Source organism: Rhinopithecus roxellana, chromosome 3 (genome assembly GCF_007565055.1).
Source record: "Rhinopithecus roxellana isolate Shanxi Qingling chromosome 3, ASM756505v1, whole genome shotgun sequence".
In the NCBI taxonomy this organism is placed as follows: domain Eukaryota; kingdom Metazoa; phylum Chordata; class Mammalia; order Primates; family Cercopithecidae; genus Rhinopithecus; species Rhinopithecus roxellana.
In genome coordinates, this window is record NC_044551.1 from 80,420,665 (window position 1) to 80,438,259 (window position 17,595).

Here is a 17,595-nt window from a genome sequence, read left to right on the forward strand (position 1 = left end):
AAGACTGAAACACTAACTCCTGCTAGAATTTCCAGCCTACTACTCTGCCCTGCAAATTTCAGACTTGCCAGTCCCCACAATTGCATGAACAAACTCCTTAAAATAAATATCTCCCTCCCCTCTATGTGTTTGTGTATACCTTTCATGTATATGTGTGTATATACACACATGGGGGGAGAGATTTTATTTTATGGAATTAGTATACATACACACACACACACACACACACACACACATAAATGTACATCACATCTATGCATCCTATATATACACACATATTACATACATACATTTGTGTGTGTATGTGTATGTAGATCTTATTGATGTTGTTTTTCTGAAGAATCCTGACTCATACACTATCCATTGTATTTTTCGTCTCAGACACTGTTGCTTTCATCTCTGAGAATTTCCATTCAGGTATTTTCTATACCTTTCATCTACATAACTTTTTGAACATATAAAATACAGCTACAATCATGGTTTTAATGTCCTTGTCTGGTAGTTATAACATCTACATCAGTTCTGGATTTGTTTAATTGACCTCCTTTTAGGTCTTTTCTACCTGCTGCTTCACATGTCTTATAATCTTTTTTTAAATTGATACATAATATTTGCACATATTTATGGGGTACCTGTGATATTTTTTTACATGCATAGAATGTGTAAAAATCAAGTCAGGGTGTTTAGGATATCCATCACCTCAAGTACTTATCATTTCTATGTGTTGGAAACATTTCAAGTCCTCTCATCTAACTATTTCGAACTATACAATGCATTGTTGTTAGCTATAGTCACCCTATTCCACTATCGAACATTGTAACTTATACCTTCTATCTAAGTGTATGCTTGTACCCATTAAGCAACCTCTCTTCATTTCCTCTCTCCCACACACACCTTTCTGGTATCTATCATTCTACTCTTTACCTCTACAAGATGGCTTGTAAGCTTTAATGGGATAACAGACTGAATTTTACCCTGTTCAGTAACTACATATTTTTGTATGCCTATAAATCTTCTTGAGCTATGTTCTGGGATGCATTTAACTTTCTTGGAAAGTTTGGTCAGTGGCAGATAGGCAATGCTATTAGGAGCCTTTGGCAGGCCCCTGTAGGTGAATGTTGGGGCAGAGGAGGGAAAACTATAAAAGATGATACTAAAGAGCTGAACATATATGAGTGGGAAATTAAAGTTCCAGAAAGAGATGATAAGAAGGATTTGAGAGCAAGGTCCTGTATCATCTCCAGATAATTACTTTCCTTTTGAGACACAGCTCTCAGCCTTAGTAGAGACTGAACACTTGACCATGGACCACTAAGTTACTATGTGACCTGAGCTGCCCATCATGAACTAGGTATTATCTGACCCACCAACCCATAAAATCAGGCATGCATTGCAACATTCTATCATCATCTGGAAGTAGAATATAGGTGAACAGGCCCTGAGTAGGGTCTGAATACACAAGTAAGTTACATAAAGAAGTGGACCTGATGCCTATGGTCCCCACTCCTGCTACACTGCCTTCTCTCTCCAGGCCTGCACCTATGATCTCGTGGTGAGTTTCTTATGATCAGTTGACAGAGGAAGAAAAGACTTAGACCTGGTTTACCAATGATTCTGTCTGCGTGATATGAAGGAATACCAAAAAGTGAATACTTGAGGCACTTTAGTCTTTCTCTAGGACATAACTGAAGGACAGTGGTGAAAGGAAATCCTTCCACTGGGCAGAACTCTGGGCAATGCATTTGGTTGTACACTTTGCTTAGAAGAAATGGCTAGATGTCACCCACTGAAAATTGGTGACAAAGAAATTTGGAGAAGAGAGGTATGTGAAAATACTTCTCTGAATGGGTGAACAATGTGAAGTTATTTGTGCCCCATGTGAATGTTCACCAAAAGCTGACCTCAACTGAGAAGAGTTTTAATAATCAAGTGGATAGAAAGATTCATTCTGTGGATATTAGTCAGCCTCTTTGTGAAGCCATCATTGTCATTCCACAATGGATTTGTGAACAAAGTGGCCATGGTGGCAGGAATGGAGGTTGTGCATGGCTCAGCAACATGGACTTCCACTCAGCAAGGCTGACTTGGCTAAAACCACCATTGAGGGCCAAGCTGCCAGCAGCAGAGACCAACTTTGAGTACCCACTATGGCACCATTCCCCAGAGTGATCAACTACCTGGTTGTAGGATGATTATATTGGACTGCTTCCATCATAGAAGAGGTAGTGTTGTAGTCTTAATGGATTAGACACTTACTCTGGATATAAATTTCCCTTTCCTGAAAACAATGCTTCTGCCAAATCCACCATTAGTGGATTTACAGAAAGTCTTATCCACCAACATGGTATTCAATATAGCATTGTGTCTGATCAAAGAACTCAACTCACAGCAAAAGAAGTAAAGAAATGGGCCCATGCTCATGGAGTTTATTGGTCTTACCATGTTTCTGAAGCAGTTGTCTTCATAGAATAATGAAATGGCCCTTTGAAGACACAGTTACAGTACCAGCTAGGTAGCAATACCTTGCAGGGCTAGGTCAAAGTCCTCCCCAGGAAGGCTGTATGCACTCTGAATCAATGTCCAATATATGGTACTGTTTCTCCAATAGCCAAGGTTTGTGAGTCAGTTAATCCAGGAGTAAAACTTAGAGTGTCACCACTCACCATTATCCCCAGTGACCCATTAGCAAAATTTTTGCTTCCTGATCTTGCAACCTTATGCTCTGCTGGCCAACTACTCTTAGTTTCAGAAGGAGGAATGCTTCCACTAAAGAAACAACAATGATTTCATTGAACTGAAAATTAAGACTGCCACCCAGCCATTTTCAGCTCCTCATGACTTAGTTAACAGGCCAAAAAAGAAGTTGTGAGGTCAACTGAGGTGGACTACTATTCCCAATAGAGGTAAGGAAGAGTATATCTGGAATACAAGAGATCCCTTAGAGCATCTCTTAGTATTACCATACCTTGTGATTAAGGTCAATGGAAAATATAACAACCCAATCCAGGCAAGACAACAAATGGTTCACACCTTCAGGAATAATGGTTTGGGTCACCCTACCAGCTAAAATTATCAATTGAAGGCAAAGGGAGAACACAATCAGTAATAGGAAAAGATGGTTATAAATACCAGCTATGACCATGTGACCAGTCACCGAAATGAAGACTGTAAATGTCGTTAGTATTTTCTCTTTATTTGGTTATAAATAAGTTTGCATGTATATATACACACACACACGCACACACACATACACACATATATTAAACAAATATATTTGCTTTCTTTCCTCTTTTTTCCTTTTCATTTAACATAAGATGTATTGACTTTATAACAATATTTTTTAAGTGTTGTGCATTTCACATGACAGTGGTTTAGTTGTGGGATATCAGAAAAAAGTAAACATCACTCAAAGACTGAACCACTTTTTTATATTTATTTATTTATTTATTTATTTACTTATTGAAACAGAGTCTCACTTCCTCGCCCAGGCTGGAGTGCAGTGGCATGATCTTGGCTTACTGCAACTTCTGCCTCCAGGGTTCAAGTGATTCTCATGCCTCAGCCTCCTGAGTAGCTGGGACTATAGGTGTGCACCAGCACGGCCAGCTAATTTTTGTATTTTGGTAGATACAGGGTTTTACCATGTTGACCAGGCTGGTCTTGAACTCCTGACCTTAAGTAATCCACCTGCCTCAGCATTCCAAAGTGCTGGGATTACAGGCGTGAGCCACTGTGCCTGGCCAACTTCACCTCTTCTTTTAGGGAAGGAATTAGTCCACTTCTGGTTGCACCCAAATATCATCTAACCTATAATTATCATATTAGGCAGAATTATGACCTTGTTTTTATCCTATTTGAAGATTAAGTATGGCTTAAAAAGATATGGATGGGTCCCAAGTTGACAAGTGATGGACTTAAAATGATTAATTTCAAATGTCAACTTAACTTGGCTGAGGGATGCCTAGATAGCTGGTAAAACATTATTTCCAGGTGTTTCAGTGAAGATGTTTCTGGAAGAGATTAACATTTGACTTGGTAGAGCAAGAAAGAATATCACCCTCATAAGATGTATTGACTTTATAACAATATTTTTTTAAGTGTGGGTGGACATCATCCAATTCATAGAGGGCTCCCAAAAGAACCAAAAGGAAAAGGAAAAAAGGTGAATTCCCTCTCTGTTCTTGAACTGAGACATCCATTTTCTCTTGTTCATGGTCTGATTCAACACTTCTGTATCTCTGGTCTTCAGACACAAACAAAAACTTACAACATCAGCTCCCCTTGGGCCTTCAGGCTTGGACTTAAATCATACAACAAGCTTTTCTGGTTCTCCAGCTTGCAGAGAGCAGATTATAGGATTTCTCAGCCTTCACATTATTATAAGCCAATCCCTGATAATAAACCTTTTTCTATATTGCTATAAATATCTTATCGTTTCTGTTTCTCTGGGGAACCTTGACCAATATATATACAAATGTAGGAAAAAATAAAGCAAACTAGGATTTTGCTTTTAAATCTTTATAGTCTTGGATGGAGCTCAATAATGGTAGCAGTTTTGGAGTAGCCATTATGAGCTATCTTCCCCAACTTTGCCACAGTTAGCCTTTCTTAAAAAGTAATCTGAAACTTCTCTAAGCACAATAATATATTGAAGTGTTACACTGCCCTAGAAGTTCTAATTAATAACTTTTCCTGAAATTTCTAGAAAGGAAGAAGAGAAGGAGGGAAATGTGGAGGCAAGATGACCGACTAGATGTAGCCAGGTGGAACAGCTGCCACCAACAGGCCAAGACAACTAACACACTCCTCACAAACCTCCAGAGGGAAGTGACCAAGAGTGGATGGAGGGAAGACACAGAAGTGGAGCTGAAGGAGAAGAAAGCTGGGAAACCTACACACCTGGACTTGTTCCTGGACCTCAAGGCTCCGGGAAAATGGGTGAGTTGAACTGACAAGGAGTAACCCACTCTTGCCACACACCTCTGAAACCAAGGCAGGAGGAGACCCCACACCCATCATGGACATGAGTTGGCAAGGCGAGTTGCTTAGAGTAGTAGTAGGGGCAGCAAGCCAGCTATGTAGAGCAAAGAGAGTTTGGTGCAGGAACGTCTGTAGCAGACCACAACCAGGGATGGCTACCACCCCAGGCTCAACTTGCTCCCATAGGAGACTTTAACCCTAGAAGAACTGTCAGCTGTGAACTCTGCAGGGCAGTCTTGCCCATCAGATCTGACTTGAGCACTCCTTGGTCTGGCCTCTCCCAGGTCCCCAGCCTAACCATGCCTGCTTGCAGGGCAGCCTCGGATGCCCTGGGAGCCTGCATCATACCTTCTGCACTGGTGGACTGTGCCTGACTGGTGGAGAGCTGCAGCAGAGGCCATGCCCCTGGCCATGCACTAGCCTGCATGCTCCTTCCCCATACTGAAGCTTCCCCCAGGCCCACAGCAATTCCCTTAATTGCTTTCCTGGCACATGTCTGCATGGGTGGGTTTTGCTTTCCTTGCCTCACCAGCACATGAGTCTGCATGCACTGCACCCTGCCACTCCTGTGGTGGGAGTGCAGTCCACCTCCTCCCACTGCCAACTATGACCACAAATGGAGCCTTGGAGGGCACAAAGCCAGCCAACCTCACCCCCATCAATTCCCCACGGTTGCACTAGCACTATGGCAGGAGTGAAACTAGGGTCAAAGAACAGCAGATCCTCCCAGACCCTGAGCAAGCACTCCTGCTTGCAGTGCACAGAGAAGGCAAACAGACCCATACCCACCAATATCCAGCACCTGAGCCAACACCACCACCAGTGCAACCACATCCACAGTTGCCACGTCACCCCAAGCTGTGTTGCCTCCACCACTGTGGTGAACATATGCAGAGAGGAAGATACCCCAGCACCCATGAGCACTCTGCTGCAGCCAATGAGTGTGTACACCATTGCACTGCCACTACTGATGCTGCTGGTACGTGCAAACAAGGATGGATCCCACTGTCACTGCATTACAAAACACTTTGGCTAACACCACCCATCAGAGTATAGTGGCCAGCAATCCAGGAACACCTCAGCCCCCACTCCCCAACAGAGTGAATTCCTAACCTCGAGGAGCTGGAGAACAAAGTCAGAGCCAATACAAGTCTCCCACATTTAGTCTTGGGACCTGAGTGTTGGCCCCCTAAAATCTTCTAGAAATGAAGCTACATGGCTGAAACCACCTTATACCACAATCAAGTCATCAAAGTCATCAAATAGAATAAAAGGAAAAAAACCCACCCAAAGGTCAGCAGCCTCAAAGATTGAAGGAATATAAGATCACAAAGAAAGAACCAGCACAAGACTGATAAATCAAAAAGCCAGAATGTCCTCTTTCCTCCAAACGACCACATCACCTCTCCAGCAAGAGTTCTGAACCAGGCTGAGATGGCTGAAATGAAAAAAATAGAATTCCAGAATATGTATAGGAGCAAAGATCATTGAGTTACAGGTATATGTTGAAACCTAATCCAAGGAAGCTAAGAATCATGACAAAACAATGCAGGAGCTGACATACAAAAAATAGCCAGGCTAGAAAAGAATGTAACTGACCTGATAGAGATGAAAAACACACTATGATATGTGATTACATTATGGACTCTAATCATAAGTAAAATGTAATCACAAGTATTTCACAATGTAATCACAGTATTAATAGCAGAAAAAACCAAATGGAGGAAAAGACCAAGAATAGACCAAATGAAGGAAAGAATCTCAGAGCTTGAAGATTGGCTTTTTGAAATAAGACAGTTTGACAAAAACAGAAAAAAAAAATGAAAAGGAATGAACAAAACCTCTGAGAAATATAGGATTACGTAAAGAGACCAAATCTATGACTCACTGGTGTCCCTGAAAGAGATGGGGAGAACGGATCCAACTTAGAAAACATATTTCATGATGTCATCCATGAAAACTTCCCCAACCTAGCTAAAGAGCCCAGCATTCAAATTCAGGAAATACAAAAAATCTTAGTAAGATACTTCACAAGAAGATCATCCCCAAGACACATAATCACCAGATTCTCCAAGGTCAAAATGAAATAAAAAATATTAAAGGCAGCTAGAAATAAATGTTAAAGGTAGCCAGATTCACAAAGTAAGTCAAGTCTCTGACCTTTCTCTCTAGCTGCATTTAACATTTTTCTTTTTCCTACAAAGGGAAGCCTATCAGACTAACAGCAAGACCTCTCAGCAGAAATCCTACAAGCCAGAAGAGATTGGGGTCAATATTCAACATTCCTAAAGAAAGGAAATTTCAACCCAGAATTTTATATCCAGTCAAACTAAGCTTCGTAAACAAAGGAGAAATAATATTCTTTTTAGACTAGCAAATGCTGAGGGAATTCATTACCAAAAGGCCTTCCCTATAAGAGCTCCTGAAGGAAGATCTAAATATGAAAAGGAAAGACTATCCACTACAAAACACACTGAAGTACACACAGCAGTGACATTATAAAGCAACCACATAAACAAATCTGCAAAATAACCATCTAACATCATGATAACAGGATCAAATCCACACATATCCATACTAATATTGAATGTTATAAACTAAATGCCCCAATTAAAAGAAACAGAGTGGCAAGCTGGATAAAGAATCAAGAGCCATTAGTATGCTGTCTTCAAGAGACCCATCTCACATGCCATGACATACATGGCAATGGAGGAAAATCTACCAAGAAAATGGAAAACAGAAAAAAGCCAGGGTTGCAGTCTTAGTTCCAAACAAAACAGATGTTAAACAAATAAATATCAAAAAAGACAAAAAGGGGCATTACATAATGATAAAGGGTTAAATTCAACAAGAAGACCTAATTATCCTAAATATATATGCACCCAACACAGGAGTACCCAGATTCATAATCAAGTTCTTAGCTTCAAAGAGACTTAGACTCCCACACAACAATAGTGGAAGACTTCAACACCTCACTGACAGTATTACACAAATCACTGAGACAGATAACTAACAAACATATTCAGGACCTGAACTCAGCCCTGAATCAAATGGACCTGATAGACACCTACAGAAATCTCCACCCAAAAGCAACAGAATATACATTCTTCTTACTGCCACATGGCACATACTCTAAAATCAATCACGTAATCAAATGCAAAACATTCCTCAGCAAATGCAAAAGAATTGAAATCGTAACAGCAACTCTCTCAGACCACAACACAATAAAATTAGAAATCAAGACTAAGAAATTCACTCAAAACCATACAGTTATATTAAAATTTTAACCTGCTCCTGGATTACTTTATAAGTAATAAAATTAAGACAGAAATCAAGAAGTTATTTGAAATGAATGAGAACAAAGATACAACACACCAAAATCTCTAGACACAGCTAAGGCAGTGTTAAGAGGGAAATTTATAGTACTAAATGCCCACATCAAAATGTTAGAAATATCTCAATTTAACAACCTAGTATCACAACTAAAAGAACTAGCAAGCCAAGAGAAAACAAATTCAAAAGATAGCAGAAGACAGCAAATAACAAAAGAGCTGAACTGAAGGAGATTGAGATACAAAAATTCATTCAAAAGATCAATGAATCCAGGAGCTGAGTTTTTAAAAAATATATTAATAAAATAGACCACCAGCTAGATTAATAAAGAAAAAAACAAGATAAGATTCAAATAAACACAATTAGACAAAGGGAATATTGCCACCAACCCCACAGAAATACAAATAATCATCAGAGAATATTATGAACACCTCTATGCATATGAAATAGAAAATTAAGAAAAAAATTGATAAATTACTGGACACAAACACCTTCCCAAGACTGAACCAGAAAGAAATTGAATCCCTGAACAAACCAATAACCAGCTCTAAAGTTGGGTCAGTAATAAATAATCTACCAACCAAAAAAGCCCACGACCACACAGATTCAAAGCTGAATTCTCCCAGATGTACAAAGAAGAGCTGCTACCATTCCTGCTGAAACCATTCCAAAACATTAAAGAAAAGAGACTACTCCCTAACTCATTCTATGAGGCCAGCATCATCCTAATACCAAAACCTGACAGAGACACATCAAAAGAAGAAAACTTCAGGCCAATATTCTTGATGAATACTGATGCAAAAGTCCTCAAGATAAAACTGGCAATTTAAATCCCACAGCATAACAAAAGGTTTGTCCACCCCCATCAAGTAGGCTATATCCCTGGGATGCAAGATTGGTTCAATATATGCAAATCAATAAGTGTGATTCATCACATAAACAGAACTAAAGACAAAAACCACATGATTATCACAATAGATGCAGAAAAGGCTTTAAAAAAGTCAACATTGCTTCATGTTAAAAACTCTCAATTAACTAGGTATTGAATGAACATACCTCAAAATAATAAGAGCCATCTATGACAAACCCACAGCCAACATTTTACTGAATGGGCAAAAACTGAAAGCATTCCTCTTGAAAACTGGCACAAGACAAGGGTGATCTCTCTCACAACTCTTATTCAACATAGTATTGGAAGTCATAACCAGAAAAATCAGGTAAAAGAAAGGCCATCCAAATAGGAAGAGAGGGAGTCAAACTATCTCTGTTTGCAGACAACATGATTCTCTGTATAGAAAACCAAATTAGTCACGACCCAAAAACTCCTTAAGCTGATAAACCACTTCAGTAAAGTCAGAGGATACAAAATCAATGCACAAAAATAACTAGCACTTCCTATACACCACCAACAACCAAACCAGGAGCCAAATCAAGAACGCAATCCCATTCACAACTGACACACACACACACACACACACACACACACACACACAAATACGTAGGAATACAGCTAACGAGGGAAGTGAAAGATCTCTACAATAAGAACTACAATACACTGTTCAAAGAAATCAGAGATGATACAAACAAATGGGAAAAAATCCATTCTCATGGATAGGAAGAATCAATATTGTTAAAATGGTTATTCTACACAAAGCAATTGATAGATTCGATGTTATTCCTATCAAACTACCATTGAGATTCCTCACAGAACTAGAAAAAACTATTTTAAAATTCATATGGAACCAAGAAAGAGCCTGAATAGCCAAAGCAATTCTAAGCAAAAAGAACAAGCCTGGAGGCATCCCATTACCTGACTTCAAACTATACTACAGTGCTACAGTAACCAAAATACCATGGTTCTGGTACAAAATCAGACACATAGACCAATGGAAAAGAATAGAAGATCCAGAAATAAGGCTGCACACCTACAACTATCTGACCTGTGACACAGCTGACAAAAACAAGCAATGGGGAAAAGACTCCCTATTCAATAAATGATGCTGGGATAACTGGTTAACCATATGCAGAAGACTGACATTAACCCCTTCATACACCACATACAAAAATCAATTGAAGATGAATTAAAGATTTCCACTTAAAACCTAAAACTGTAAAAGCCCTGGAAGACAACCTAAACAATACCATTCTGAACATAGGCATGGACAAAGATTTCATGTCGAAGACCCAAAAGCATTGAAACAAAAATAAAAATTGACAAATGGGATCTAGTTAAACTAAAGAGCTTCTGCACAACAAAAGAAACTATCTACAGAGTGAACACATGACCTATAAAATGGGAGAAAATTTTTGCAAACTATGTATCTGACAAAGGTCTAATATCTAGCATCTACAAGGAACTTAAATTTTCAAGAAACAAACAACCTCATTAAAAAGTGGGCAAAGGATATGAATAGACACTTTGCAAAAGAAGACATACATGTGGCCTACAAGTATATGAAAAAAAAGCTTAATGGCATTAGAAAAATGGAAATTAAAACCACAATGAAATACCATCTCACACCAGTCAGAGTGGCTATTGCTAAAAAGGAAAAAAATAACTGATGCTGACAAGGTTGGGAAGAAAAAGGAATGCTTATACACTGTTTGTGGGAGTGTAAGTTAGTGTAGCCATTGTGGAAGACAGTGTGGAATTCCTCAAAGACCTAAAAACAGAACTACCATTCAACCCAGCAATCCCATTACTGAGTATATACCCAAAACAATATAAATCATTATATCATAACAACACATGCATGCATATATGTTCACTACAGCACTATTCACAATAACAAAGACATGGAATTACCCTAAATGCCCATCAATGATAGACTAGATAAAGAAAATGTGGTCCATATACACCATGGAATATTAGGCAGCCACAAAAAAGAACAAGATCATGCCCTTTGCAGGGACATAGATGCAGCTGGAGGCCATTATCCTTAGCAAACTTATACAGGAACAGAAAACCAAACGCTACATGCTCTCACTTATAAGTGGGAGCTAAATGATGAGAACACATAGACACACAGAGAGGAACAGCACACACTGAGGCCCATCAGAGGGTAGAGGGTGGGAGGATCAAGAATAATAACTAATGGGTACTGGGCTTAATACCTGGGTGATGAAGTAATCTGTACAACAAACCCCCATGACACAAGCTTACCTATATAACAAACCTGCACACATACCCCTGAACTCAAAATAAAACTTAAATTTGAAAAAAAAGAGAGAAGGAGGGAAGGAAGGGAGAAAAAGGAAAGAAAGAAAATAAGACAAATGGAGGAAATAAATAAATATAGCAGGCTCAAATTCTTAAAAATAATTATGTATATAAGTATCATTATATGATTAAATAGAGATTTAGGAATAATAAATATTTTAAAACATTTTCCTCTAATTCAGAATGACATTTTGACCATCTAGCACTTGATTCTCTCAGACAAGCATTTAGCTTTGGGTTAAGAGTTTTTCACTGCAACCAGAGCTGGAATACCAGATAGGCACTTTCAATGGATTTTGCAGTGAAGTTCATGAAAGGCAGTCAAAGGCAACATCCACAATGAGAGAGGCAAGCAAGGATGGATGAGGAGTGTAACAAACAACAAACATACCCTAAGTACACTGCCAAATTGACACAGTGAACTGGTCAAAAGCTAACGTGGAAAGAAAACCCAAACCTGGGCTCACAGGCAGCATGAGGGCTCAGTCAGGCATGAAGGAAGCACGTTCTAAGGACTTGTAGAAACATGGGCAGGCCTGGGCTTCCTTCCTCCCTTTATAAGAAAAAATGATCTTTCACCGGACTGTGGACAAGTTCCACTTGAACGGCAGGCATGGGTTACTTGGGTAATGTAAGCCTAGGATCTAGTTGCTGGTCAACCTTCTTTAAACAGATAATTCAACTCTTCTATATTTAATCATAAATGTTATGTTTATTCATATCTTAATGTCAATAAAAAAGTTCAAAACTATTAAAATGCTGAGAAGATGGCCGAATAGGAACAGCTCCAGTCTCCAACTCCCAGCGCAAGTGACACAGAAGACCAGTGATCTCTGCATTTTCAACTGAGGCAAACAGGGTCTGGAGTGGACCTCAAGCAATTTCCAACAGACCTATAGCTGAGGGTCCTGACTGTCAGAAGGAAAACTATCAAACAGGAAGGACACCTATACAAAAACCCCATCAGTACATCCATCATCAAAGACGAGAGACAGATAAAACCACAAAGATGGGGAAAAAGCAGGGCAGAAAAGCTGGAAATTCAAACAATAAGAGCACATCTCCCCCCGCAAAGGAGCGCAGCCCATCGCCAGCAATGAATCAAAGCTGGTCAGAGAATGACTTTGATGAGATGAGAGAAGAAGGCGTCAGTCCATCAAACTTATCAGAGCTAAAGGAGGAATTACGTACCCAGCGCAAAGAAACTAAAAGTCTTCAAAAAAGAGCGGAGGAATTGACAGCTAGACTAATTAATGCAGAGAAGGTCATAAACGAAATGACAGATGAAAACCATGACACGAGAAATACGTGACAAATGCACAAGCTTCAGTAACCGACTCGATCAACTGGAAGAAAGAGTATCAGCGATTGAGGATCAAATGAATGAAATGAAGTGAGAAGAGAAACCAAAAGAAAAAAGAAGAAAAAGAAATGAACAAAGCCTGCAAGAAGTATGGGATGATGTAAAAAGACCAAATCTACGTCTGATTGGAGTGCCTGAAAGTGAGGGGGAAAATGGAACCAATTTGGTAAACACTCTTCAGGATATCATCCAGGAGAACTTCCCCAACCTAGTAGGGCAGGCCAACATTCAAATTCAGGAAATACAGAGAATGCCACAAAGATACTCCTCCAGAGGAGCAACTCCAAGACACATAATTGCCAGATTCACCAAAGTTGAAATGAAGGAAAAAATCTAAAGGGCAGCCAGAGAGAAAGGTCAGGTTACCCACAAAGGGAAGCCCATCAGACTAACAGCAGATCTCTCGGCAGAAACTCTACAAGCCAGAAGAGAGTGGGGGCCAATATTCAACGTTCTTAAAGAAAAGAATTTTAAACCCAGAATTTCATATCCAGCCAAACTAAGTTTCATAAGTGAAGGAGAAATAAAATCCTTTACAGATAAGCAAATGCTTAGAGATTTTGTCACCACCAGGCCTGCCTTACAAGAGACCCTGAAGGAAGCCCTAAACATGGAAAGGAGCAACTGGTACCAGCCATTGCAAAAACATGCCAAAATGTAAAGACCATAGAGGCTAGGAAGAAACTGCATCAACTAATGAGCAAAATAACCAGTTAATATCATAATGGCAGGATCAAGTTCACACATAACAATATTAACCTTAAATGTTAATGGACTAAATGCTCCAATTAAAAGACACAGACTGGCAAACTGGATAAAGAGTCAAGATCCACCAGTCTGCTGTGTTCAGGAGACCCATCTCACATGCAGACAGATATATAGGCTCAAAATAAAGGGATGGAGGAAGATCTACCAAGCAAATGGAGAACAAAAAAAAGCAGGGGTTGCAATCCTAGTCTCTCATAAAACAGACTTTAAAGCATCAAAGATCAAAAGAGATAAAGAAGGCCATTACATAATGGTAAAGGAATCAATTCAACAGGAAGAGCTAACTATCCTAAATATATATGCACCCAATACAGGAGCACCCAGATTCATGAAGCAAGTCCTTAGAGACTTACAAAGAGACTTAGACTCCCATACAATAATAATGGGAGACTTCAACACTCCACTGTCAACATTAGACAGATCAACGAGACAGAAAGTTAACAAGGATATCCAGGAATTGAACTCATCTCTGCACCAAGCGGACCTAATAGACATCTATAGAACTCTCCACCCCAAATCAACAGAATATACTTTCTTCTCAGCACCACATCGCACTTATTCCAAAATTGACCACATAATTGGAAGTAAAGCACTCCTCAGCAAATGTAAAAGAACAGAAATTATAACAAACTGTCTCTCAGACCACAGTGCAATCAAACGAGAACTCAGGACTAAGAAACTCAATCAAAACCGCTCAACTACATGGAAACTGAACAACCTGCTCCTGAATGACTACTGGGTACATAACGAAATGAAGGCAGAAATAAAGATGTTCTTTGAAACCAATGAGAACAAAGATACAACATACCAGAATCCCTGGGACACATTTAAAGCAGTGTGTAGAGGGAAATTTATAGCACTAAATGCCCACAAGAGAAAGCAGGAAAGATCTAAAATTGACACTCTAACATCACAATTAAAATAACCAGAGAATAAAGAGCAAACACATTCAAAAGCTAGCAGAAGGCAAGAAATGACTAAGATCAGAGCAGAACTGAAGGAGATAGAGACACAAAAACCCTCCACAAAATCAATGAATCCAGGAGTTGGTTTTTTGAAAAAATCAACAAAATTGACAGACCACTAGCAAGACTAATAAAGAAGAAAAGAGAAAGGAATCAAATAGACGCAATAAAAAATGATAAAGGGGATATCACCACCGACCCTACAGAAATACAAACTACCATCAGAGAATACTATAAACACCTCTACGCAAATCAACTAGAAAATCTAGAAGAAATGGATAATTTCCTGGACACTTACACTCTCCCAAGACTAAACCAGGAAGAAGTTGAATCCCTGAATAGACCAATAGCAGGCTCTGAAATTGAGGCAACAATTAATAGCCTACCCACCAAAAAAAGTCCAGGACCAGATGGATTCACAGCTGAATTCTACCAGAGGTACAAGGAGGAGCTGGTACCATTCCTTCCGAAACTGTTCCAATCAATAGAAAAAGAGGGAATCCTCCCGAACTCATTTTATGAGGCCAACATCATCCTGATACCAAAGCCTGGCAGAGACACAACAAAAAAAGAGAATTTTAGACCAATATCACTGATGAACATCGATGCAAAAATCCTCAATAAAATACTGGCAAACCAGATTCAGCAGCACATCAAAAAGCTTATCCACCATGATCAAGTGGGTTTCATCCCTGGGATGCAAGGCTGGTTCAACATTCTCAAATCAATGAACATAATCCAGCATATAAACAGAACCAAAGACAAGAACCACATGATTATCTTAATAGATGCAGAAGAGGCTTTTGACAAAATTCAACAGCCCTTCATGCTAAAAACGCTCAATAAAATCGGTATTCATGGAACGTACCTCAAAATAATAAGAGCTATTTATGACAAACCCACAGCTAATATCATACTGAATGGGCAAAAACTGAAAAAATTCCCTTTGAAAACTGGGACAAGACAGGGATGCCCTCTCTCACCACTCCTATTCAACATAGTCTTGGAAGTTCTGGCTAGGGCAATCAGGCAAGAGAAAGAAATCAAGGGTATTCAGTTAGGAAAAGTAGAAGTTAAATTGTCCCTGTTTGCATATGACATGATTGTATATTTAGAAAACCCCATCGTCTCAGCCCAAAATCTCCTTAAGCTGATAAGCAACTTCAGCAAAGTCTCAGGATACAAAATTAATGTGCAAAAATCACAAGCATTCTTATACACCAGTAACAGACAAGCAGAGAGCCAAATCAGGAATGAACTTCCATTCACAATTGCTTCAAAGAGAATAAAATACCTAGGAATCCAACTTACAAGGGATGTCAAGGACCTCTTCAAGGAGAAATACAAACCACTGCTCAGAGAAATCAAAGAGGACACAAACAAATGGAAGAACATACCATGCTCATGGATAGGAAGAATCAATATCGTGAAAATGGCCATACTGCCCCAGGTTATTTATAGATTCAATGCCATCCCCATTAAGCTACCAATGAGTTTCTTCACAGAATTGGAAAAAACGGCTTTAAAGTTCATATGGAACCAAAACAGAGCCCACATTGCCAAGACAATCCTAAGTCAAAAGGACAAAGCTGGAGGGGTCACACTACCTGACTTCAAACTATACTACAAGGCTACAGTAACCAAAACAGCATGGTACTGGTACCAAAACAGAGCTATAGATCAATGGAACAGAACAGAGTCCTCAGAAATAATACCACACATCTGCAGCCATCTGATCTTTGACAAACCTGAGAGAAACAAGAAATGGGGAAAGGATTCCCTATTTAATAAATGGTGCTGGGAAAATTGGCTAGCCATAAGTAGAAAGCTGAAACTGGATCCTTTCCTTACTCCTTATACGAAGATTAATTCAAGATGGATTAGAGACTTAAATGTTAGACCTAATACCATAAAAACCCTAGAAGAAAATCTAGGTAGTACCATTCAGGACATAGGCATGGGAAAGGACTTCATGTCTAAAACACCAAAAGCAACAGCAGCAAAAGCCAAAATTGACAAATGGGATCTCATTAAACTAAAGAGCTTCTGCACAGCAAAAGAAACTACCATCAGAGTGAGCAGGCAACCTACAGAATGGGAGAAAATTTGTGCAACCTACTCATCTGACAAAGGGCTAATATCCAGAATCTACAAAGAACTCAAACAAATATACAAGAAAAAAACAAACAACCTTATCAAAAAGTGGGCAAAGGATATGAACAGACATTTCTCAAAAGAAGACATTCATACAGCCAACAGACACATGAAAAAACGCTCATCATCACTGGCCATCAGAGAAATGCAAATCAAAACCACAATGAGATACCATCTCACACCAGTTAGAACGACAATCATTAAAAAATCAGGAAACAACAGGTGTTGGAGAGGATGTGGAGAAATAGGAACACTTTTACACTGTTGGTGGGATTGTAAACTAGTTCAACCATTATGGAAAACAGTATGGCAATTCCTCAAGGATCTAGAACTAGATGTACCATATGACCCAGCCATCCCACTACTGGGTATATACCCAAAGGATTATAAATTATTCTACTACAAAGACACATGCACACGTATGTTTATTGCGGCACTATTCACAATAGCAAAGACTTGGAATCAACCCAAATGTCCATCTGTGACAGACTGGATTAAGAAAATGTGGCACATATACACCATGGAATACTATGCAGCCATAAAAAAGGATGAGTTTGCGTCCTTTGTAGGGACATGGATGCAGCTGGAAACCATCATTCTTAGCAAACTATCACAAGAACAGAAAACCAAACACCGCATGTTCTCACTCATAGGTAGGAATTGAACAATGAGATCACTTGGACTCGGGAAGGGGAACATCACACACTGGGGCCTATCATGGGGAGGGGGGAGGGGGGAGGGATTGCATTGGGGAGTTATACATGATATAAATGATGAATTGATGGGTGCTGACGAGTTGATGGGTGCAGCAC

At 39.4% G+C, this 17,595-nt stretch overlaps 1 pseudogene; it reads right to left on the reverse strand.

Moving 5' to 3' along the window:
- The window catches only part of LOC104682126, a 105,579-nt pseudogene that overhangs the window by 87,119 nt on the left and 865 nt on the right, over window positions 1-17,595 (reverse strand).